The sequence below is a fragment of the Labrus mixtus genome, chromosome 9, assembly GCF_963584025.1.
Source record: "Labrus mixtus chromosome 9, fLabMix1.1, whole genome shotgun sequence".
Classification (NCBI taxonomy): Eukaryota; Metazoa; Chordata; class Actinopteri; order Labriformes; family Labridae; genus Labrus; species Labrus mixtus.
This window is the reverse complement of record NC_083620.1, coordinates 11,918,855-11,944,780: the sequence shown is the minus strand read 5'-3', so window position 1 is coordinate 11,944,780 and position 25,926 is coordinate 11,918,855.

Genomic DNA, 25,926 nt, shown 5'->3' with positions numbered 1-25,926 from the left:
GACAAAGTAAGAAAGCATTGTTTATGGGTGCTAATTAGCTGAGTTCTAATGAGAGTTATAACATTTAATGAATGCATGAGCTGCACACAGATGGAAGATGAACACACAAAGTAGTGCTCACTTGCACAGGGACAATTTGGCAGTGAATCAACATGTTTGGATCGGCTCTTTGTGGGTGAATAGATTAAAAAAAAGTCCTGAAAAAAAATCTAATCTAACAATAATCAATTTGCTGTGAGTTGAAATCTTAAACAGAAACAGGGACATATTCTTAACTCCTGTGATAGCGACATAAAAAAAGGCTTGCTTCAATATAAGTGGAGTCACAGCAACACGAGGCTATCACTCTTGATTGAGAAACTGCAGGGGACGGAAATGTAATTTGATCTTTATTAGCTCATCCATGTTTATTGGGCGTTAGACAGATAGACTACGATGATGGGAAAAACAGTGAAAGAGATACAAAGAGACAAAGAAGAGAGGAAGGTGGAATTGAAATAATTGGAATTTTACTGGCAAACGAAACAAGAGACAAAAAGGAAAAAAAACTTCAACCGGGAAGCGTCTGAATAAAAAGAACGAAATCAAAGGTAACAGAGAAAGACAATATGTGGGAATTGGAAAGGGTTGTGTCGCTGCAAAATTAATTTATGTCTGTGTCTTTATGAACACACCATTAAAGAGTAAATATGTGACAGCACTAATGGGCTATTGGAGCTCCCATCGAACATGATGGATGGAATTAAAGTAATTGCATCTGTGTGTTTAAATCAATTATAGAACGCCGCTGTGCAGAGATGTGACAAATTGCAAGAAGAGTCCTCACAACATTCTTGCCTCTCTCCATGGGTGTGTGTGTACTCTAATCTCACATCCTCTCATCGTTTTCTAAAATCCATGGAGCTGATGACCTTTCCTGGGAATTATCTTTCCCATTCATTTGAGTTCATCGCCGCCCGTGGGATTAACTCCATCCATATACATCATCATGATTATTCCTGTCACATGTGGTGTTTATGTGTACAGTATGGGCCACATCCACATTCACATCCTTTTGCAGCTGCTAAACCTGAGCAAATGAGAGAAAGAGATTGGGATCAACAAAGCAGGCGCAAGGAGTGAAAGGTCCGCAAACTGCACTGCCAGCATACAGCGTCCTGGATGCGCCTGCCCCATTTGCATGTACTGTATGTAAATTTGGTAATTCAAAAATTATTACATTTCAACATTGCCCCCTTCCTATGCAAAAATAAGCCTTGCTGCAAATTTAATTTAATCCACAAAGTCCAGCGCTAATTGCCTCAGGCAGTTACAGTGGTGCTATTTCAAACGGTGCAAGTTCTCCTTCTCTCTTTTTGTCTTTCTCCGCTGACTCATAAAACCGCAAAAGGACGGCACAGAGCTGTCAGCTGGGGGTAACTGTGGCTCAGTATTTGTAAGAGGTGACACATGCAAACCAGTGATCAAAAAAACAATTCTGCCTTTCAATTCTGTATGACTTTAAAATAAATGATCTGTTAAAGTCTGTAAAAATTACTTTGAATATTATTAATTCAACCAGTGGTTCAATCAGTCCAGGGCTGCCAGTCATTTGACGCGTCTGTTCTGTGGAGAGGTTTTGATACGCACGAGGATGCAATACATTTTCTTTTGGTGGGGGGGGGGGGGGGGGGAACTTTTTCAAAGATGAAACTTTGTTGTTTCTGAACAGTGAAACTCATTTTGCATTTTTGAAGTCAAAAAAATGAACCCTGAAAAAATGTCCCCTACCCTCTGAGCTCATCATCTTAATGTGGACAAAACAGCTCTGTCAGCAAGAGAGCTCGTCCCCGCACAGTTTTAGAGGTCCAGGCAGTTTTTCCTCCACATTCACACGAAGAAAATCAAAGAAGAGATAACTCCACGGAGCAAGGCAACTGTGTGGTCATGTTAGCACTGGCATATAATTACTGCTGATTACTTTGTTGATAGGGGTTTTAAAACAGGGCAGATTTGGGGGTGCTATTAGCAGACGCAATCCATTCTTAGTGGATTTGGCCCTATGTTTCTATTATTATGTTCTCATTCCTGCCTTGGTGCACAGTAGGACCTGTGGGACTAGCATCAACTTCCTTTATCCAGTTAGTGAGTTTCACATTTGGAGATCAAGCATCCTGAGGGCAGAAAGCAGACGCAGCGATTTAAACTGGCCCTCTATGGACAGAGACCCCTTCAGTTCAGAAATTATACTCTCTCCAAGTCCAGAAAGTTGGTGTCCTCAGTTCTCTATGTGAAAAAGTCTACATATATTCTGAATGAAAAAAAAAAAGGATTTTTTTTTCAGGTCTAAACCTTCAGTTAGAAGGGAGTGTGCGATCTTGTGTTCTATTCCACAGATAATGTGTCTTACCACAATAAGCCTATTGTTTTCAGCAAAGATCTGTGGCCATGAGATTGTTTCATGACTTTGGAAATGCCTCCAACGTGATGCTACTTAATCCTAACTGGTCACCCCCATAGTTGCATTTATTTTAACAGACATGAGCCATTTTCACATATGCACTCTGGAAAATATCTAGTTAATTTCAGGGGGACATTCTCCGGAAAAAATACTAGGGGTCTGGCAGGCGTAACTCCGGGTGAAGTCGGAGCGAAAAATGTGGCTGTTTGCGTTCACATATACTGCTCTTGCGGGAAATAACCTGAGATTTTCAGGAGATTATCTGCGTGTGTGAAAGCCAGAATGGTGGTATAAATGTTCTCATAGCAACATAACAAATATCCTCAAGTGTGTTTTTAGGTTAAAATAAGACACATTTTGCTGAATAAAGTAATGCAGTTCAAAAGACAATGAAATAAAACATCTGATTGTTCCTCTCCTCAACCTCAAAATTGATTTAAAAGTAATGTCTCTCTGTTCTTGGAATCTTTCTGAAGCCCTGCAGAGTTCAGTGGTTGGTGATCCGCTGGCCGTATGATTTGCTGAGTAACTAAAACATGGCTGCTATTGTGTCCCCTCACACAGTCCCATTCTTTTGCCAGTAGCTGTGACTGTGTGCTTGTGTGTGTGACTCCTTTCACTCATCTGGAAGCAGCTTACCCCTCTGAGCTGCTCGGCTGGCAGCAATCCGAACCCAACCAAAGCTCCCTTTCTCTCCGTCTCTCTCCCTCTCTAACCTCCAATCAAAACCGTCCCGTCTTTCAATCTCTCCTCTCCATCCAGCTTTGTGGATCCATCTATCATTTCATGTCTTTTTTCCTTTCATATCACTTTTCTTTCATTTCACTCTGGTCTGTTTTCAAACTTATTTGAAAACATCACCCCCCCCCCCCCCCCCTTCAAGTTGAGCCCTCTCTCCTCCTTTTTGAAACCTGTTTATATAAGGTTAATCTGTCTTTGACAAAAAGGATGCCCCTCTGCTTCTTTGGGTGTCTTGCAGAATAGCTTTGAAAAATATGTGGAAAGGATTAAGGTAAGACCTGCAGCCAGGACTAGCTTTTTCCATTTTTCTATACTCGACTCTTGAGCCCACAAACACAGAGAAACGGATGCACAGAGAGTATAGCGCTCCCTTTCCCTGTATTCTACTCAGTAAAAAAGTTGCAAAATAAAAAAACAAAACTTTTGGAACCAATGACATCATTTCCAAAAAGTGTTTGGTGATGTTTTAATTGAAGTGTGTTGTCCTGTAAGTGTTTTTGAATCTTATTTTTCATTAAGTTTAAAGTACCATTGCCTTGCGTATTTGAAAGTTTATTAAGACTAAACCAGCTATGTTTCAGTGACTGTGTAAGGAAACAAATATCGGCAAAATTGACTTTCTTAACTGTTCTTTGTCACTTGTGAAATCCAGTGTCACACGATGCTGGGATTCCACCTACCTGACCACCATGGCATATACAAACAAAGCTTTTTGTATCGCTGGATGAAAATGTGTGTTTTGGAGTTGCCCTGTCACTTAACATCTTTAACATGTAACTGTATCCTGTACGTTTCTGTCTGTTAATTTTCGAGCTAGTTTGGTAAAGTTTATCTTTATCTCTATCTTTTTTCTATAGCTTTTATTTATTGATTCTAGTGGAAGCAGCTGCATGTTTGGAAAGACGTGTGGCAGCAACAGTTTACTTGCTCCATATGTATCCCTATACAAATAAACATTAAAATAAAATTGACAACACATAAAACAGTTGTCAAATAGTAGCTTAAATATTTGGCACAGCCACTGAGTGGCTTTTTTTAAACTCTACTCACAACATACCCTGAAAGCACAATGAAGCTACTGAACAAACATTAAACCCTGCTATTGGATCACTTACCACTTTACACAGAAGAATCTCTTTGTAGATATTTCTGAATTGTTGATTGCCTCAGAAATAAAGGAAGATAAACATGATTCTATTTGAGACCATCCTGAAGGAACTTTAAAAAGTAATCCAATAAGTGTCAGAGTGGCCGGTGTTTATGTAACTTAATTCCTGGACAAATGGCAGGCTATTCACAGAGCCACATCTGCGTTGGTGTGATGAGTCTTTCTCAGCATGTAGAGAGAAGTATGGGTGGTTGAGGGGAACTCCAGCTTTTTTTAAATGTGCAAATAATTCTAAGTAGCGTTTTAATCGCTACAATAGATTGATTTGACCTATTGAATACCTCTCCGGATGTTGTCTGCTTTACAGGCAACACGTCTAAACCAGACACTTTATGTTAATGTTAACGATTTGCTAAGTGCTTATGTGGATCACCCTTTCCTCCAAATCAGTGACACTCTAAACCGCATTCAACAGTGGATACTGTTCAATTCAATTCAATTAAAAAAACTTTATTTGTCCCCAGGGGGCAATTCAAAGGCACACAGAGCAGCAAATTAACAATAGTGCAAGTAAACAAAACATTTTAACCTAAATATAAAGTGTCAATTTAAATACAACTTAAAGCTTAAACTTAACTTAAAAATACAAAATATAAAAGAGTAGATATAAGTGGACAGTGATCGGACTAACAGATGTAAACAGATGTAACCAGAACTATGTGCAGCAGTGACCAGATGTAAACAGAACTATATGCAGTAAACGAGAAATAAATATATATATACAGAGCTATGTGCAAGTAGGCAAATACTAAATGATAAGTTATTAAGGTGCATGGTGAATAATGGAACAACAGAACTAATATATACAATATAACTGTAAAGGTAAAAATGAGATAAATAAAGTGACCGTAGTGCAATGATGGATAAGAACAACAGGAATAAATTAACCAGAACTGTATGAATACTGAAATAGAAAGTATGTGGAAGTAAAAAAGCAAAGTTCACAGCTGAGAGTCTGCATTGGGTGAGAGGTGTTGGTGTCTGTTGGGGGGGGAGGGGGGTTAGGAGTTGAGGAGCTGGACAGCCCTGGGAACAAAGGTTGCTCTTCTCCTCTGTGTCCTGCAGCAGGGACAGCGAAGCCGGCGTCCTGAGGGGAGCCACTCAAACGCTGGGAAGAGGGCGTGTGGGGGGTCCTGCATGATCCGACCTGCTAGCCTGATTGTCTGTTGCTCATAGATCGATGTCAGATTCCTTACAGGTAGTCCAATGATCTTAGAGCAGACTGTGACCGTGCTCTGCAGGCGGTTTCTGTTCTGGAGGGTGGTGGAGTGGAACCAGCAGGTTATAGAAAATGTAACAATGCTCTCAATAAAGGAGTAGTAGAAGGTCAGAAGAATGTTCTTACTGACTCCAAAGGAATTGAGCTTCCTTAGGAGGTATTTCCACTGCTGACATTTCCTGAGAATCTCCTCGGTGTTGGAGGCGAATTTCAGCAGGCTGTCGAAGATGGTACCCAGGTACTTATACTCCTCTACTAGTTTGACAGGCTTCCCATGGATTGTGGTGATTGCTGATGCAGCCAGTTCCCTCTGCTTGTTGGAGAAGGTCACCACCATGTCTTTGGTCTTGCTCACGTTCAGTTCGAGGCAGGAGCTGTCACACCACTCCACAAACTCCTGAAGAACCGGTCCACGGTGCTGAGAGGGGCCTGACAGCAGAGACAGGAGAACTGTGTCGTCAGCGTACTTCACCAGGTGACAGTTTGGCTGTGTGGTTCTGCAGTCGTCGGTGTAGAGGATGAAGAGCAGAGGTGAGAGCACGCAGCCCTGAGGGGAGCCAGTTGAGGTGTGTTGGAGGTTGGAGAAGGTGTTGTTGACCAGAACTCTCTGTGATCTGTTGGTCAGAAAGTCCAATATCCACAGGATAAGCTGGTCGTTCAGATGGAAGCAAGTTGAAAGTTTGTCAGCCAGGATGTGAGGCTGCAGGGTGTTGAATGCAGAGGAGAAGTCTGCAAACAGGAGTCTGGCTGAGGTGTTGGGGTGCTCCAGGTGTTTGTGAACAGTATCTATAATGAATGTTTTTGTATCATCGACACCTCTGCTTGCACGATAAGCAAATTGTAGCGGGTCCATCTGGGAGTCGGTTTCTCTGATGATGTGTTGTTTTATGGTCCTCTCCATGGCCTTCATCACCAGAGACGTGAGGGCCACAGGCCTGAGGTCGTTCAGTGATTTGGCGGGGCTTTTCTTGGGGATGGGGATAACTGTGGAGTGTTTCCACAGCTGGGGGACTGTGCTGCTGTCCATAGAGCTCTGGAACAGGGTCTGAAACACGCCCCCTGGCTGCTCGGCACAGTGCTTCAGGGTGCGGCCACTGATGTTGTCTGGACCAGGTGAGCTGCTCTCCCTTGTCCTCCTGAGGGCTCTCGCCACGTCCTCCCTGCTGAAGGTGAGTGCAGAGTCACTGGGCTTGAGCATGGACACTGTTTCTTCCAGCTGTGTGGTGTTGTCCTTCTCGAATCTGGTGTAGAATGAGTTGAGATCGTTGGGGAGAGAAGTCGAGCTGCTGCCTGCAACCTCGATGGTTTTGATGTTGGTAGCAGCAGTGTTCACAGCAGCCATGTTTTTGAGGCCCTGCCAAGCTGAGCGGAGGTTCCCCTGTGTGAATTTTTCCTCCACTTTGTTCTTGTACTTGAGTTTGGCAGTTTTTATGGCGCGCTTGACTTCTCTGTTTACCTCCTTTTTCTCCATTTCGGAGCCGGTGAAGAAGACCCTTTTCTTCTTGTTGAGGACCTCCTTGAGCTCTTTGGTGATCCAAGGTTTATTGTTGGGGTAGATCGTGACTGTTTTGGAGGGGATGATGTTGTCCACACAGAAGGAGATGTACGATGAAACAGTGTCCACATGCTCATTAATGTTGTTGAAGGTTATCCCAGTCAGTGGATTCAAAGCGTCCTTGTAGTGTAAGAATGCTTTCGTTGGTCCACTGCTTGATGTTCTTAACAACTTTCTTAACCCTCTTTATTACAGTATATGCTGGAGCAAGCAGGATGGCATGGTGGTCAGCAGATCCAAGAGGGGGGATAGCAACAGATCTGTATGCGTTAGGAACTGAACCATAGTATTTATCCAGTGTCTTCCCCAGGCGGGTGCTGCATGTAATGTACTGCTGGTAGCCTTTTAGTGCTTTTTCAGGAGAGCAATGGTTGAAATCGCCCAAGATGAATTTGGGAGAGTCCGGTGATATGAGTTCCAGTTTATTTAATAAGTTCGTGATGTGTTCAGTGGCTGTGGCTGCGTTAGCTCTGGGGTGGATGTAAAACCAGGATGAGAAAAAGCTGTGGAAATTCTCTGGGGAGATAGAAAGGGCGAAGGGAGACAACCAGAAGCTCAATGTCCGAGGTGCTCCCTCACGACGATCGTCGAGCACCAGCGTGTGTTTACATAAAGACACACGGTGGTTAATGTTGGCCTGTAACTCGTCCGTTTTATTGCGTAGGGAGCGTACATTAGCCAGGATGATAGATGGAAGCGGCCGTTGTTTACATGTCTCCCGTTAAAGCCTGGCTCTGACTCCTCCCTTTCTCTTTCCCCTCCTGGTTACCTTGTTACTTTTGTGAGCGGAGTTGTCTTGGCTGACTGAGTTGTCCCGGAGAATTTCTTCGGGAAGCATGTCTGTGTTGATGGCATGATGAGTTTTAAATCCGAGCTGCAGCAGAATGTCTCTCGAGTAGGTGGTTCGCGACCCGCCGGGAACGTTGTTTCTGCTCGCAGTCACAAACTCCCGGAGGAGCCAAACGTGCAGAAATGTCCAAAAAAGAATTCGGGTATCCATGCCAATGGTAAATAATTCCGGGGAATGAAAAAGAAAAGAAAGAAGTAGACTGCCGTGTGCTGTAGTCCGTTTGTCGCGGTGTTCACGGTTGTAAACAAAGAGCAGGGCTGCGAGAGGACGAGCGTGGGAAAAAAGAAAGTCCGCTTCGTCTGTGTAGTAGCAGTCAAAAGTTATAAAACACTCTTCCTGTGTGTCCTCGGGAAAAACCATGGAAAACAATATATCTAAAGAAAAATAAACAGTAGAAAAACGTAATAAATGCTAAATAAACACTAAATAACTGCTCTGTGAGCCGGCCGGTCTTCCGCACGAGCAGCGACCCGGAACCGGAGGATGGACAAAAGTCCAACTGCTGGTAGCCACTAAAACTAGCTTAATGACATAACCCTACACTCACGGCCAGATGGCAAACAATGAAATTGTTGCCCCTTTATTCCTGCAAACAGTCACAATACAGCATGCAACAGCAAACTCAGGGCCAAATCGCCTTTCACCCAGAACAAACCAGAGCGACGTCTGAAAACCCAGAGCAGTGGCTGATCGTGGAATTCAAGCTGTGATCCGGCTCCCCTTTAGTCCCCAATGTGCAGGGATTGTCAGGGATAAGCAGGCCAGGGGAGGGACTTTGAGGTTTTTCTGAGTCGCAAGCGGAGCTTTAGTGTTTTCCACCGTACATCCCAGATAGACCTGGAATGTGGAAGATTCTGGATTTGTGTTTGGGCTGAACTAATTGAGTCCCCTATAAACCTTGCTGCCCTGACTCTAGGACAGTGCTGGCACGCAGTCATACACCTACACACACAGACACATGCACACACTGAAATACACACACACACACACACACACACACACACACACACACAAACGTGTGCTCTCTTTTGTCTCTTTCTGTGCCAAGCCTAATCCTGCCGAACCAGCTGCAGAAAAAAAAAACACAGAGAGAAAGAGAGAGAGAATCTCCTCCCTCTATTCAGTTCCAATTCACTATTTCAATTTCAAGGTGCTTTATTGGCAAGGCTCTGCCTGAGCGATGCCAAGGCAATTAACAAAAAAAAAAAACAGGCTCTTTCAAAGCAAAAAGAAAAGAAATAAAGCAACAGTGGCATTATTTATTTTGCAAATACAACAGTAAGAACAACACGAATGATAATAAGCAATGAAATCATTTTAATTTGCCTTCAGTCCCTTGTTACTGTACACACTATCTCTTAGGGTCAGGGCATGATTCTCCTTCCCTCTCCTAATTATGATGGGCCATGGAAAGTGCTCCACCAAATTGTGTAAACACACGTGGAAGCAAAGAGCAGGCAGCAATGGAAGAGTGATCACAGTAAATGAGTTTCTCAAGAAAGGATTGGGCCCCATTTGATTGCCCAAATGTAAGTCCCCCTTATCCGACATGGCACCTGACTACAGAGGCGGGGTAATGTTTCAAGTAGAAAGAATGTAATATATGGGAAAGATAAATTTGCTGGTGCAAGGTAGAGCATTGGAAGTAGATAATTTGTAATCACATTGCACAGTACTCGTTTGATGTCGTTTGAATGGAGCTCTGAAGTTAATTTTCAATTCTCTTTGAAACTGGGTAAAAGTAATGAGTAGTGAGAACAACAGAGCGCTGTTACATTTTAGATGGGTGAGTAGACAGAGGTCAAAGAGTGGTGTGGAATGAAATTATAGACCATAAAAGAAGGAGAAAACTGATTTGCACACTTCAACTTCTTTGTAGACGCAAAATTGCCGTCACCAACTGATGAAAGAAACGTTCTCCCAAAACAACAATCACTGTACAAAATGTTTAATCACACAGGTTTGTCACCTTTGGAATTAGCAAACAAGCAACAAGGAGCGAAGAACAAGCATGCCTGGTACAGAAGATCATAGATCATATTTTAGTCTTTGTAGTAAGTTAATAATTTCCAAACAAACCAGATTTCTTGTTTGCATTTGTTTTCAAGCTGTTGTTTCTTATTTTTCCAAGAGAACACACTTTTGTTTATGCAGTTTTGGGAGAAAAAAAAAACACCTACTTGCTAAAATTTATTTTGAACAAAATAAGGCCCACTTTGATTTAAAAAAATCAAATGACACATCATCTCTGTGGAAATGGTGGTGGACAAGAGGCAAGAAAACAAAACTCTTGATCATTAAGGAGCATGAAGAACTTATCTGATGACATTGAAGCCAGGTGAGATAGTAAAAGATTGGGCTACTAAGATATATTTAGATCCTGTATATTATCCTGAGTTCTACACTTGTATTCCTAAAATGTGCCAACTTCTTCTGAAGGTTGAGAATTGAAAAGGTTGAAAGTCGTTTTAAACATCATTTTCATTCTTTCAGTAAAGGACTTGGATGTAAAGGACTCATGTCTCATTTAAGCAAATAGTAGCTTTTGTTGTCCAAATTAGGATGAATGTAATTTTTTTGTCATTCCAGGGTGAAACATCCCCACAATTTATTGGTTGATCGATAGCCTTAAAATGTGTTACTGACATCATGGGAACCCACAACCTACCTGTGTCGTATTATTGATTCCTATTAGTGTAAGCTAACACTGGAGTAAACACAGGGAAACATTTCCATATTATGGATTGCAACTTTCACTAAGGGACTTTCTGTGTCAGGTTAGGAAATCAGCCAGGCTAAGTCACCGCCGACTTTTAAGTACATGATGGTGCCTGAACAACCTTAGCTGTCGGTCTTTTCATGGCTTCCAATTTGTGACATGGGTCTTTGTCCAAAACAATGCACTGCACAGTCAAAATCAAAAGTTTTCCACATATGTTGTAAACTGTAGTGACAAAACCAATCTTTGGGAAAAAAACAACTTACAAAGAATTATAAACCAAATATCTTCCTGTTTTTATAAATCCATCCCTGTGGTGACCCTTTACTAACATTATGCTAACATTTTGACCAGTGAGGGTGCAAACACTCACTTTGCACTACTGACAAATGATGAGGGTCCGTCTATCAAACAGGTGTACACTGATAAAAAAATAACCAACTAAACACATTAAGAAATACAATAAAGAGTTGTCAATATTTCACACCTTTCTGTTGTTGAATATTGAAAGAATATAAAGCCATAAAACACATGTACATCCGTGAGTGACTGTACCTGATTTATACCCCTCTCTGGCCGATGTATCAAGGGTCAGACTTATGTTGAAACCAATTATCTTGTGTTATAAAGTAGATGTTTTGAGGACTTTAGAAAGGGTATGTCAGTGCCCCAGTTGGGCCATCCCAGTCAAACAAGTCTGGACACAGCCCTGTATGTATCCTCCAGGATACAAACAATCAACGCCTGATTATCAAAGTTGTGAAAACCCCAATTCATCATTATTCAACAAGAACTTGTAAAGTGTTTATTAATAAAAAAATAAAAAAATAAATAAATCTCACTAAACTCTAATACACATGAAAAACTAGCAATACTTAGTTCTTGGTCTTTGTCTTCTTCATTTTTTGATTTTGCTACAAATGATTTGTATCTATTTGAATGTTGGCATGAAGTCACATGACCTGAGTACTTGACGCAATATATTATTAAGCTTTCCTGCTTCGGAGTTCCGACTGTGGTTAGAGCACACGGGAGACTTATTGGTCAGCTTGAGGGCCAAAGTTTGAGCATTCAACTTTCGGGACTAACCCCCCTCACTTTAACCGAGCAGCACCAAGTAGTAAGCAGACACTGAGACTTGTTCTTGAGGAGTCGGAGCATATATTATCATACACTGAGCTCAAACTACACATACACAATGTTACAGTTACAGCTACTGTTAACATGTTTCTCTGCTCTGACACTGCTCCAGTCCTCGGTATCAACAGCGTTACTGTCACACACACCGACCGAATACACACACACTTACTTCTTGTTCTCTCTCTCCTCACTCGCTCCACCACACAGAAACATGCGCACTGAGCTATTCACATACCAATGCTACTAGTATAACAATATAATTGTGTAATGACAATTCAAGAGTGTGAGTGAGTGTATGTGTCTGCATAACTCAATGGGTTGATGAGATCAAATATAGTTGCTACAAGTCAGAAGGATAGGTATGCATACAATTACTCTATTAGCTCTCTGTGTAAATGTGCATTTGCATTTGTGCATTCATTTTGTTTGGGTGTGTGTGTGTGTGTGTGTGTGTGTGTGTGTGTGTGTGTGTGTCCTTGTGTGTCCGTGTTTGTTATGCCTGGAGTTGATCACTTGACTTTTGAAGACTGCTTTCATTAAGTTGGACGGCTGTCTCAGACAGTTATGATGACAGGACTTTGCAAGTTATCCCAGTTAATACTGTGTCTGTCTTGGATCAATAACTTCCTAATCCACTTTTCCATTCGTGTGTACGCAGACATGCGCACACACACACGCACACACACACACACACACACACACACACACACACACACACACACACACACACACACACACACACACACACACACACACACACACACACACACACACACTCTAATAGATGGCTCACATACACAAACATGCTCAGTGTCACCAGTAGGAGTTTAATCCTCACAGCTGCCAGTAGGTCATCAGCTTTGGAGCTTTCAATACATTACAGCACATCTAAAGTGTAGGAGGAGAAAGTGAGCGAGATAAAAGAGATAAAAGGATAAGATAGGGGAAAGAGTGATTAAACACATTTCTGAAGATGTTATGCGCTAGCTAGCGAGCACGGAGTGAGAGCATTACACACAGACTGGGCAGTCTGAGCAGTAAATGCACCATGATGTATTAAAAGTCTGCTTTATTTTATTGGTCATATGAGATTAAAAAAAAAGGCAATTCGTGACAATAATCATATGGACAATGTTCATATATCAAGAGTTTTCATTGTCGCCAAAAATCCTTTTTACTTCCTCTAAGTCTTTACATATACTGAACTCCCATTCATGTATATTTTATTCAAGTAATTGGTTATCTCTTTCTAAGGGAAATATATTTAGTAAGAAATGCAAATAACCCTTCTCATTAAATTAAAGTTAATTTAATGTGTTGTTGTATTTTATGAAGTCTTTGCACAGCTTCAGCTTCTCATGCTTACATCTATTATGCACATTCACCCATCGATTTAATATCCTCAGATATAGTTTCAAAACAAATGCCCTCAATTAATATGTTGAAGCCTGCAGATATTCTTCAAAACTGAATGAAGTGGATACAGTAACGGGGCTTTGCTATTTTTACTTTTTGTTTGCTATAAATGCCAAAGGATGTTTTTAGGATCACAAAGAGGCAATTTTGTTTCCTCAGTAGCCTATAGATGTTATAGAACATGTTTAATTAAAATATTTAGGACAATTTCTACCTGAATAATGACTTCAGCATGCAAAGCATCTTACAAAGAAGACAATAAAATTGATAGCTACAGTTATTATCAATTGCAAACTGCCACAGCATACTAAACACATGTTTCTGATTTTTTCATAGAAAATAAAATTGAACTTTTTTAAGTGACAGCTTGCAGTTTTTATATAGGATTGCTTAAATCAATTTGACTGTACTATCATTTTAAATATGTCAATTTTAACACAAACATATTGTAAGGAAATTGAAGGTGAGGAACTTTCACTTCAGTTTCAATCTTAACAAACCCCAGGGAGACACCACAGAAGAACGTATACTGATCCTGGGTTGGTGAATCTTTGCTGTGAAAAGGTAAACAAAGACTGTATTTTGAAGGCAGCTTGAAGTTATATGTATATATATATCTATATATATAGATATATATATAGCCAATTTGGAGACGAGGCTCTTGGTGGCATCAGCATTCATTTCAGTATATCAAATGAAATTGTCAGAGTAAATGCTTGATGTCTTTGACTGCTTGGTCTAACAGTCAAAAGGAAAGCTCTCAGTGATTTGATTTTGACAAACTGTTGCATGGAGGTTGGCTATGATGGATTACTTATCCTTTGTTTGACACTTTACAAAGACAGAGACTCAATTTTAACATAATAAACTACCTATAAGAGGGGTGATTAATAACTTTGTCAGAAAATAATCAGTAGCTTAGTTCAAAGAGTGCATTGTCACTTGAGATGACCAAAAGTAGCATGGTATCAAATGACTCTGAAGAACTTAACAGCCAAAGGTGCAAATGGGAATAAAACATGATTTTATTTAGTAATGTAATCATATTAATTTTTGTAATATGGTATTCAACACATACTGGGTTTTGAATGTACTAGACATTGAATTAAGCAAATCATTAATTAGAGGAAATGTCTGAAACTCAGCCTTGTTGATTACTTTCATAAGGTTTTTAACATAATAATATTTTTTTCACCACATAACATTTATGGATACCAGAATAAAAGAAAGTAGAAGAGAAACAACAGACAGACCACTGGGCTGTAATATGGCAAAGCAACCACAGCCACAAGGGAAAATAAATTGCACATAAATGCAAATATAATTTTCTTGTTTCCATATCAAACCGTGTCTTGGTGTTTAATGCCCTTAATTACAATGTTTCATTCATTACAACGGGAATGTAATGGGGAATATTTACAAGCCTTCAAAAGGTTGTCAGATAACGGCGAGAAAGTAAATAGATGTGCTATCAAGGGGCAATATGCTCAGATGTTCTCCAGCTTTTACTTGTTAATTATGTTATGTGTTGACTGCTTTGACATGAGGAGTACAGCGGGCTGAAAATAAACGTGAGAGGGGAAGATGTTGAAAATGATGCCTGGTTTCTATCGAGGGAAAACAAGTATGATAACACTTGTTCATTTCTGAAGATTAAGCGCCACTTATTTAAATATAGTAACTCAACTGAAGCTATTATAGTTTGCAAGATACTCTAATGCCGTGGTATAAGTTGTTACTCAAGCTCCTTTTAAACAGCCTGAAGAGAGAAGAACTTTTACAGTTGAAATCACTCTTCTGTATAAGGTTTGAAGTTGGAACTGTAAGATGTTGGATTTTTTAGTCCACTGTTGTGCTGGTGGTAAAAGAGCCAAAATATGTAAATGGGGAACAGCAGCATTATTGTGGAATTCACTAGCAAGGACCACAGCAAAATGCTAAACATTTCAGATATTTAATGATCATATGAATGATAAGACAGATGGATGTATGTTGAGATAATGGAAGAGGATGTTGTCATTGGGCTGGTCTTGAAAGATGGACTGACTGCAGGGCAGAGGGAGACTCAGGATGGGGGTTCCGTCTCTTGCGTAATTCTGCCCGAGCTGATCACAGCCCAGACTGTTCCTAGAATTAGACGGACAAGATGAAGGGATGAGTAATGGAAATTGAAGAAGGATGTTGTCAGTCAGTGTGGTCTGGAAGGATGTACTGACAACCTCGGCAGATGGAGACTCAGGATGGGGGTTCTGTCTCGTGTGTTATTCTACACGAGCTGATCTCAGCCCAGACTGTATTTGGACAGAGCTATAGGAGAGGTATACACCAAGATGAATAGGAAGGAATGAGAGAGGAGGGTGAATTGAAGAGAGGAATGGAACCCTGACAGCACTCTGTTTTTCGAGTAATGATAAAGTAAGAACAGGTGTACCGGCCTGCATGAATCACCAAAGCAAAGATGAGGGTTTTCTGTCTTGTGAAATTAACTTTCCATTCACCAGCATTGTGGTCATCTATATGCTATGTTGCAATTTTTGTGGATTTCTCTGTCTATAGATGTGCTATATTGAGGAATATTTTAGATGATGGCAATTAATAAGGGTATTAACTCCAGGTTCAAGGGCAGGATCATGCCTGAACCACACCTTCACCTGACAAGCCTACTTGCACAGTACACTCACTTCTCTCTGTTTGTCTCTGTTCTTCAACGTATTCTCCCTTCCCTTCCCTTTCCTCTGTTAAAATACCCTCACCATTTCCCTTACATATCAACCCAGGTAAAGCAAGTTTATAAAGGCCTTTTTTTTTTTTTTTTACAGTAAATTAAGTTAATGAACTTAGGTTTGGAGGCAGGACAACGCCCAAACCACTCCTTCAATCACCTGACAGGCCTACTTATACCAGTCCACCCTGTTAGTCTCAGTCCTTCGACCCAACCACCCACCCGTCCCTTCCTTTCATCCATTCATCCTCCTTCTTCATACAACATACATCTCAGCAGACCTCAGATAATCCCAAACTTTAACTAAATATTTAAACCTGTATTGTTGTGGCGTGCTTCCTGCTTGTAAAATTTGTTCTTTATAGCATTAGTCCAAACAGAAATAGCAGAGCTGGGGGCGCAGTGGTTAGTGCACATGCCCCATGTATGGAGGCCAAGGTCCTCCAAGCGGGCGGCCCAGGTTCGAATCCCACCTGTGGCTCCTTTCCCGCATGTCATTCACCACTCTCTCTCCTTATCCCCTGTCCTGTCTCTCCATTAAAAGCAAAAAAGTAATAAATGGACAAATCAGAAACGAGTATTCAACCAAACCATGTTGTGTTACACTGCACTACAACTAAAGGTTAAATAATGTGACCCTTGTTTTAGGAATATAACATGGCTGAAACAATTTCCTATAAATCCTTTTTTTCCTGGGAGGTGCAGACAAAGGGCAGTGTTACATTCACTGTAAAAAAAACTACCTCATGTTAATGAACCCATTTCTACATAATTATATATTTTATTATCATTTTTTTTTCAGTTTCTTTTGCACTCCTCACCACTGCAGTGTTGTCATAGTGAGTGTTGTACATATTCGTTTTTGTTTGTTTGTGTATTGTGTTATCCTTTTGTAAGGCTTAGAACTTTTAGTTTTTATCTATACGCTAGTTTCCCCCACCTAAAAAATCCCAGATGTAGTTTAGTGTAAACGTTATCTTTATCACTCAGGGAGTAGTCGTTACTAGGTGTAACTTCAGTTCTATGAGTATGTGCCATTGATGAGGAGAGAGGTAAAGGCTAGGAGAAGCTACTGTAGGCACTGGCAGATAAAATGGTTATACCCATAGACTGTAAATATTAATGAACAAAGCCTGAGTGACGTCACCCATCTGCATTGGCAGCATCGTGCATGCATTCGGTGCTCCTGTTTTCTGACACTTTCTGGTTAGCAAGCCCACGGCTACTGGTGGAGTGGTTGCCATGGAGTTTTGACATCATTTCATAAATGAGAATAGATGAGTCTGGGAAGTCAATATGGGCTGGAGCTGCTGAAGGGTGTTAAGGGAAAAAAATGAACACCGCTCAATCGAAATAACCTCCACTTCCCGCTGAGTCACACATGCACACTCACACACTCAAGGATGCCCACACTGCTGCAGACAAATTTATCTCCTTGTGTTGGCATGCTGGCCTCCGCGAGAGGCTCATTGAGGTAATCATCGAATACGTCAGAAGTAAATAACATTAAAAGCCTTATCCTGGTGTGGTGCTAGAAATGTACTGTGCACTTGGCACAATGTACTCACAAACTGTGCCCATTTTGGTGATGCTATTTATTTCATTGGCCTGCTGTCAAATAAAATGTTCTCTGCACTCGGGATGGTTTAGCACCTTAACACTCCCCTCACAAGCTTTTACGGACACTACACAATCTGTGATAATTGGTGACAGCGAAACAAAGAAAACTCACATTTGAGGTGGTTGATGCTGAAGGTTTTGAAAATGCCTTTCTGTTTGTTTGAGGATTATATGTGGCAAAAGCCTTAGCTTTAAAGCAGCAATTAACTTTTTTTTTATTCTCCTGGCTATGTCAGTCTCAGCACAGAAATTATGCTTTAGGATATCATTCAGTAAGATTAATGGACAAACACCCAGGAACAGCATGAAACCGAGCTGATGAGGGAGTGAGGGGATAAATATGTGGAGGACACCAGAGCGGAGTGACCTTGGGTAGAGATTTGATGCAAAACTCCGTGCATGCTGAGCTTGTTGCTGCCGCTCGGGTGGTCCAAGTTTCCGAGTTGGAAAGTCGTTCTTCCGACTTATGTTCACTTGATTTCAGCTCGGGAAAGTCGGAATGTTGTATCGACAGCAAAAAACAGCGTTGATGCTTTGAAGAAGGTAGAATGTAACTGTCACAAGTTATAGCTGAGTGAAAAAACAAAGTATAAATAAAAAACAAAAAAAATTTAATACGTGAATTAATGAAAAGTTAGTTAATATTATTACAGCGTTTTCTGCCCCAAATCTGATGACGATTCTGACGTGAAGTCGCAAGTCAGGCACCTTATTCTTTACTATTTTACAACTCGGAAACTCGTTCCTCCAATGGGTCCGATGCCACATGAACGATATGTGTAAAATGAATGCATGTTCGATAAATTCCCATACACTCAAGCTCATGCCAATCACTTTCTGTGGGCAGTTTGAATGTTTTCCCTGGTGTCTCATAGGTTCACCACCCAGAACATGCCCATATAGGTTGTATCTGCACATGACCTACGACCAACTTTGATTGATTTTTTGTCCTGAAAGTCCAAAAAATCAATCATGTACCGACTGATTCTTTTAATTTCCATCTTTCCTTGTAGCTCCTCTTATGCAGATCAGGCACTGCACATACAGTACATGACAATACTAAGGAGCAGAAAATTAGCTTTCTTACTAAGTAGACATCGTCTTCTCTCTCTCGCTTCTAAGGCTTTAATGATTTAAACAAGACTCCTGACAAGAATTACTTTTTGTGGTTGTGAAGGGAAAGCTTTGAATAATGAGCAAAGTTTAACTAGAACTGTTTGGCCCTGAAGAAAAAACATGCAAATGTGTTCCTTACACTTGTGCCATTTAAAATTTTTGTTTTTTTTTAGCATCAACTGAATTTAATCGAGTACAACAACCACGAAAAGATCAGTGAAAAGACATCTGAGGTTGGTGCTCTTTTTTCATCTGAAGGTCAAGGAGGTCCTCTTACCCTCTCCTTTCAACCTTTTCATATTTTCCTCCTTCACATAATTCTTTTCACCGCTTATATGAATTCTCTTCTCCGTCTCCAGGTCTACCATTTATTAAATGCCAGTAAGCGAGGTAAAGAGTGGGTGGTATTGGAGATGAACTGTAATCTCTCTCTCCCCACCGTCCAAACAACCTGATATACCTCTGAAAGGTGATTACTTGCACTTATTAATGCTCTTTGCAACACAGCAGCTGCAATTATAATTTCAATATAGTATGGCTCTCAAACTCCTTGATGTGTTAGCCTCAAGTTTATTTTAGCAGTCTATTATGGCACAATGGATGAGGTAGGACATACAGTACGTTATAACTTCAGCTAATTGGGTTTACACTCTGATGGTTTTATGATCAATTTAAACCTGCTGATACCACTGTACCCAAACCAAATGGCTAACTTGGAAGAAAAAAGACATATATGGGACATATTATGAAAAATCCACTTTTACAATGTTTTTGAACATAAATTTGGGTCACCTGAGTGTCTACCGACCCCAAAAATGTGAAATAAACCATCCAGTCCTTTGTTTGTGGTCTGCATAAGTTTTACAACACAGAGAAAATTGCTCTGTTTCAAATTTGCTCTCCTTATGACATCACAATGGGATTCTGATAAAAAAAAAAAAAAAAAAAAAAAAAAAAAACACCTCCCCTCCCCTGGTATCTCCACCCATGGACTCCACCCCGAGCCTAGAGCAAAACTTTTGAGCAGGTCCGCCATTTTTATCCATGTCTATCGAGAAAACTGAGGGGGGGCTCATTGCATTTAAAGAGACACACACACCAAAACGGAGCGTTCTGAGAGAGCTGGTTTAAACAGGGTCACAAACCTCCTCTGGTGCTTGATTCATGTTATATTTCATGTTCATGTTATATTTTGACCAAAGCACAGCACAGATGTTTCATTTAGACCACAGGGGACTGTTTGAAAAGGTGGAAAAGGGGTATAATATGTCCTCTTTAACTAGTTGCCTTTAAGCATGCTAATTAGTAGCATACCGGCTTCTTAAGCACTTATTAGTACTTTATTCTACAGTATATGACCATACTCTATAGCTAAGAGGCCATTAAGTACAAGTTTGCCCTCATCAACCTCCTAATTACTGCTTATTGACAATAAGTGAGAAAGTTGTTGAACTGCTTCCTAACTAGTTAATTAGTAAACAGTATTCCAAATGGTTTTGAAAAAAAAGTTAAAAGTTATTATAATATTGTTAAACATAAATTGGGGCGGCAGTAGCTCAGTCCGTAGGGACTTAGGTTGGGAACCGGAGGGTCACCGGCTCAAGTCCCAAAGCGGACCATAATATGAAAGATAGTCTGGTAGCTTGAGAGGGGCCAAGGCACTTCCCGAGTACGGCCGAGATGCCCTCAAACAATTGGGCACTGAAAACACAACCACTCTGGTTTTCTCCCTGGGTAGCGAGAAGCATGTCACTCAATAACAGAGTCCATATATCCGTATATCATATGAATACACATATATATAGTGGGTGAGGGGCATTATCTTCTTATTTGGCAAATCAGAGAGTCAGCATGAGCATGCAAGCATGAGCAGCTAGATTCTGAGCTAAGTTTGAACAGATTGAAAGAAAAAGAAAAACAGAGATCGAGAAGGAGCACACAGTGGTACTTTGGATTAAATGTTAAAATATTAAATATTGAAGGGGAACGTCAGATCCCCATAGCTCCAGCTTTCAATCTCTACCCGAATTCAGCAAGTTGGCCTCGGGGGATGTTGGGGCTGGACGTGAGGATGAAAACAGCCCTCAGAAGAGAGACATGAGGTGAGAGACAAGAGGGGGCGACGACAGTGAGGGGGTCGGATGTGGCCAAAGAGAAGATGATGGATGCTAGATATTAAAGAATAAAAAACATACAAAAGAAATGCAGGAAAAAGGGAAAAAGTAATATTAAGGCCACCACTTTTAATTCCAATAGACTGGGAAGAACATGTAAATAGGATCCATTAGCAGTACGTGGAAAAGAAAGTACTACAGGCAACTTTTCATTTTGTTTGAGTCAGCTGTGTAAGGAGACTATACGACTAGTACCATTTGTTTCATAGTGAAATGAGATAAATGTTGAATTGTATATTTTCTCCACAAATTTGGGGACCCTAATTACAGTTATTTGTTATCTTCTAGTATTGTTGTCTTTGAATTAACTTTGGAACCACGAACAAACTCGGAGGTTTTCACTTGCTGCATTATCCCCCAAAATTTGGATTCTTTTCAGAGGGCGTCTGGGTCGCTTAAATCCTGGCTGCCCAAGGCTGGCTGCAGGATCGCGCCATTTCAGAGCTATAAGTTTTGTCTGAAAAGATCAAAAAGATGCCCTCAGGTATCGGCTGCTCCGAACGAGGCTTGAACCTTTAACCTTACAGCAACACTAAGCTAGTTTATTCAGAAAGTCAACAAAATACCAAGTTACATACTTGGCCTGCTTGTGATGAGGATTTGGCACAAAACGTACTGAAACGTGTTCTGGTATTTTTAATTACAGTACGTTTCTTTCTCTGAGTATGAAAGTGAGCCACAGAATGCATTCAGAAACCCCCTTGTGATTGAGAATGTTCTGTCAGGTTTCTATAAAACAACACAAAAACATCATACCTATGCCAAAGAATCATCAACTGTGAAGAGAAGCCACACATTTTGCTCTGTGTATTTTTGCGGCGGTATTTCTTTTTCTTTTTCTCCAGACACAATCTCAGGCTGGATATAGAAAAGCAATCTCTCAGCTAAGTGATTTGTGGAAAGTGTCACATTCTCACCTGGCAGTAATTGCCTGCTGGTGTCACTGAGCTGCGGCGATAGGTGCTCGAGAAGCGAGAGAGGATGGGCAGGCAAGTGGTGGTGGTGGGTGGGTAACTATGACCAGCTTGTGAGATTTGTTGTCAGGACTGAAAGGTGAGCTTTAAGATGCACATGCTTTACTGAAAAGCTTTGTAACCTCCAAACAAGTAAAAGATCAGAATGCTGTAAGGTGTGAAAAAAAAAAGAAGAAGAGGGTGTATGTTTGAGATGTGGAGTCATGGGGGGCTGAATAAATGTGTTCAATGATTTGCAAAGGACATGATCTGGACTAAGGCGACAGTCAGATGTCATCTATCAGGACCATGGACTCTAAATAATAATGGAGGAAGCCTGAGTGACAACACCCATCTGTTACTGAAGGGGGCTCCGGAGGCTCATCGATGGCAGCCGCCATGCTGGAAATCCTGTCTCAGCCTAACTTTCAGACAACCTAAGGGCAGGCTGCGAGTTGGAGGTGAGGCACACTGACAAACCATTACCCTGCATCCCGCCCGTCAATCAAGTCAGACACGCGCCTAACTATGCATAAATTGAAGTGTTCATGAAATCAAAACAGATATGTTATAAAACAAATCAGTGTGTACCCAAGATGACAATAACCTATCTGATCTGTTTCGTTCTTTGATGTTGATTTATGCTGTAAAAACTGGCTTTTTTTAATTAGTTGTGACTTCCAGGGATCCTGGAGCCAGCCTCAAGCAGAACCTCGATGAACTGCAGGATTTTGCACTTCTGTATTGGCTTCATTTCTCAACACCGTTGGAGTTGCCGCTTGATCGGGGCTCATATCCTATGTATTACAGGACAATAGGGAGAGCAGCAACATGAGGGGAGAAAGAGAAATGTTCATTTTCACAGACAAATCAGTTGTGCTTCTGATATTAGTTGTGTCTTTTTCATTTCAATTGATTTTCGTTTAACTCACATGCTTGTTAGTTCTCACACATCAGTTTCAGTGGGTGTCAGTCCTTTTGTATCTATGTACAGAAGGAATTAAAAATTGTCAATGAATATTTTTGTTGCACTTAACTGATATACTGGACGTTTTTGGACAGGCAGAACTCTTTGTCAATACAGAATCGTTTATTTAAAAAAAAACAAAAAAAACATGAAAGTTTGAATTTTTTTTTACAAGATTGGCCAGGCTTTCTGACTATCTTTTATTGATTTTACTCCAGCTCATTTAATTCACATCAGTTTTTTTCTTTTTCTTTCCAGCAGTGGTACATTGGTGGATGCTCAAAGAATTTGGAGACATTGGGGAGGGGGGGGGGGAGGGGAAATAGATATTCAGACTGCTTTAGGGAAAGTCTGGAGATCAAGACTCAAAGCTTTGGCATTTGGATTTTGTATATGATTTTTTTCCCACTTATACTTTATTTTTTTTAAAGCTTCTTGTCAAGATGTCCACTTCAACACATATTGTAGATTAGGGCCCAAACATCACACTGATACAATATCTCCACTACAGTAGCTGAAATGAGACACCTCTGACCAAAACCAGAAAAGAAAACAAAGTCCTTGAAAACTAAAACCCAGCCATGCTCCTTCATACATAAAGAAATAATCTTGCTGTGTCATATCGTGAAAAATCTCATTATTGCATGTAAATTTGATGACACTGGGAATGTGAAAGGAAGGCATAAGCATATGTTTGTTAGCCCGCACTAATAACCCCTCTTTAAGAAGCTCTCAAGTGTGATGGCCTCATGATGGAGCCAAACTCATCGGGGATTTCAAGGGAAACAGCTCACATCCTGGATATAGACACGTGGAGAGTGTTCACAGAGGTGAAGAGCTCTTGGATGCCTCTCCAGACGCAGGCACAGAGACACACACATAGCTGTGAACTTGCGCACAGGCCGAGAGAGAATCACAGGCACACGCTTGAACGACATGTTATATATGACATTGTATTTCCTGTCAGGGAAAAAAAGAGAGAGGACATGGTGTTCAAATGAGGAAAACATGACAGGACAGGCAGACAGTGTAATACAGGAATGCCACAATGTTTCTCAGCGTGTTACTCTGTTTGGTTATCTTTCAATCTTATTTTGAACCAGTTTCAGATATAGAAACATTTAAACAAAAAATGAAAAGCATTCATTAATGCACAGCTATGTGTGTGTCTTAAAAGCAGGGATTAAAGTTCTCCGTCACGACGATGGATTTCCGTCAATTTCAAAATTGTAATATTTTTAGTCAGTGTCAATCAGACAAAAAAAGTCGAGCAGAATGTGGATTAATGACAAACGTACTAACTGCTGTTATTAATGTCAGGCATTTATCTGAACCCTGTAACACAAGTGCAGTTTTGCGTCTGTGTGGCATTTCAATGTACAGTCAGAATTTTTACCTGCTACGTGAAGTCCGCTCTGTGTAGGAGGCGTTTATTGTGGTATCAGCGTGCACTGCCCTGTCATGCTGTCATGTCCAGACTTTTTTTCTAGTCTCCGGTGCGCAATTTATTTACCGGACCAAAGAAAAAAATACCAGGGAAATAACAATCCGTAACATGACGGAGTATACCGTTAAAGTATTATTACGTGCAGGCAGAGCAGACAGTCGCCGAGTGCTCCGCTACCGGACACACTCCGTTAGGGGGAGATTCCCCCCAAAAACCAAAATGTTAACACTGTTAGCCAAAAATGCACCAGCTTTGGAGGATTTTAACTACTTTTTTTTTGTATTTGAAATGTTAAAAAAAAACAGTGATTTTTATGCTTTGTGAGAAAATGATTGGCTTGAATAGCCTGACGCTGTGTCCTTACAGCACGCAAGTGTTATATCTCGCGTCGCATTGCGCATGATTGTATGCTCACTGTCCACACTGCATCTGTTAAATATATAATGATCTGCTCTGTGAATTTCAGTTTCCCCTCGCAAACAGTATGACATCTAGTGCTTTTGTATTGACGGTGGACAAACTGAAGTGTGTTGCTTTTTATTAAGGAGCGGTTGACTCAAATCACAACACTCAGCGGCTCGTCAATAACATTTCAATCACAGATGTGGATATTATTAATACACCCTTATCTCCTATTTGTAAAACTAGACTACAAGATTTGTTGAGTGATAAAAGTGAGTGCCAGTGCCGTGTTGGGACACTTCAATTGGAAACATGGAATCAGGCGTCGCATGCTGTAAGGACAGGCTGTGAGACTTCCAGGACTGCAAATATTTTACAGATTAAACTAATGTTTTGTGTCAATGATCTGTTCTGCCCAACTCAGAGGTGTTTTTTTTTTTTTTGAGAACACAAATTAGCATCATGTTACACAGACCGAGTGTAACCTCGGACAAACATTCCATAACACAAGGAGATACTTGTGTTATGGAACGTTTGATCATTAGCAAAGGAGGTTTAAAAAAAAAAACGAGAAACAGAGAGGAGGTAAAGACAAGAAAGATAAATTCCTAATTGCTAGTCATGTTTCTTCTCATGTCCTTAAAGTTATTCAAAAATGAGAAGAGAGTAGAGTATGAGACTTTGGCTGTGTGTTTGCGGTGTAGCTACCAAAGTGTGTGCCTCTTTTTCTTAGATTTGAAATAATTTATGGACATTTTAGAGCATGTTTTACTTGTAAAATTATAACCTCATAACTTTTAGTGAGTAGGATAATGATCTGCCTCTGGTCTATGCCCGATTTAGCTTACATCTACGGGAGCGCTATTCAGGGATCTAATGGTCCAGGACTTATTCCTGCTTCTTTCGTCATACAGACACTTTACCATCCAGTTGCTCATTGTTCTTCTCTGACTTTACAAGGAGCATAATTTGTTCTATCCTGAACAACCTTTACTCATACCCAGGAGGCTTCTGTGAAAAGCCCTCTGCTGTGATTAAAAAAAAAAAAAAAGAGTAGCTTGGAACGTGTCCGGTTGTAATGCAAAGACATATGGAGAGTGCCTCAGGGACACAAACACAATAAAGTCAAACGTGAAACGACGGAGCATGTATTTTTAATTATTTTTGCTGTGTCCACTGCTGTCTGCTTTTATCCAAAGGGCTTTACAGCAAAGCAGACAGAACAAAGATGCAATAAAAAAAATGCACGGCAACAAAATATATTCTTCCAACCAAAT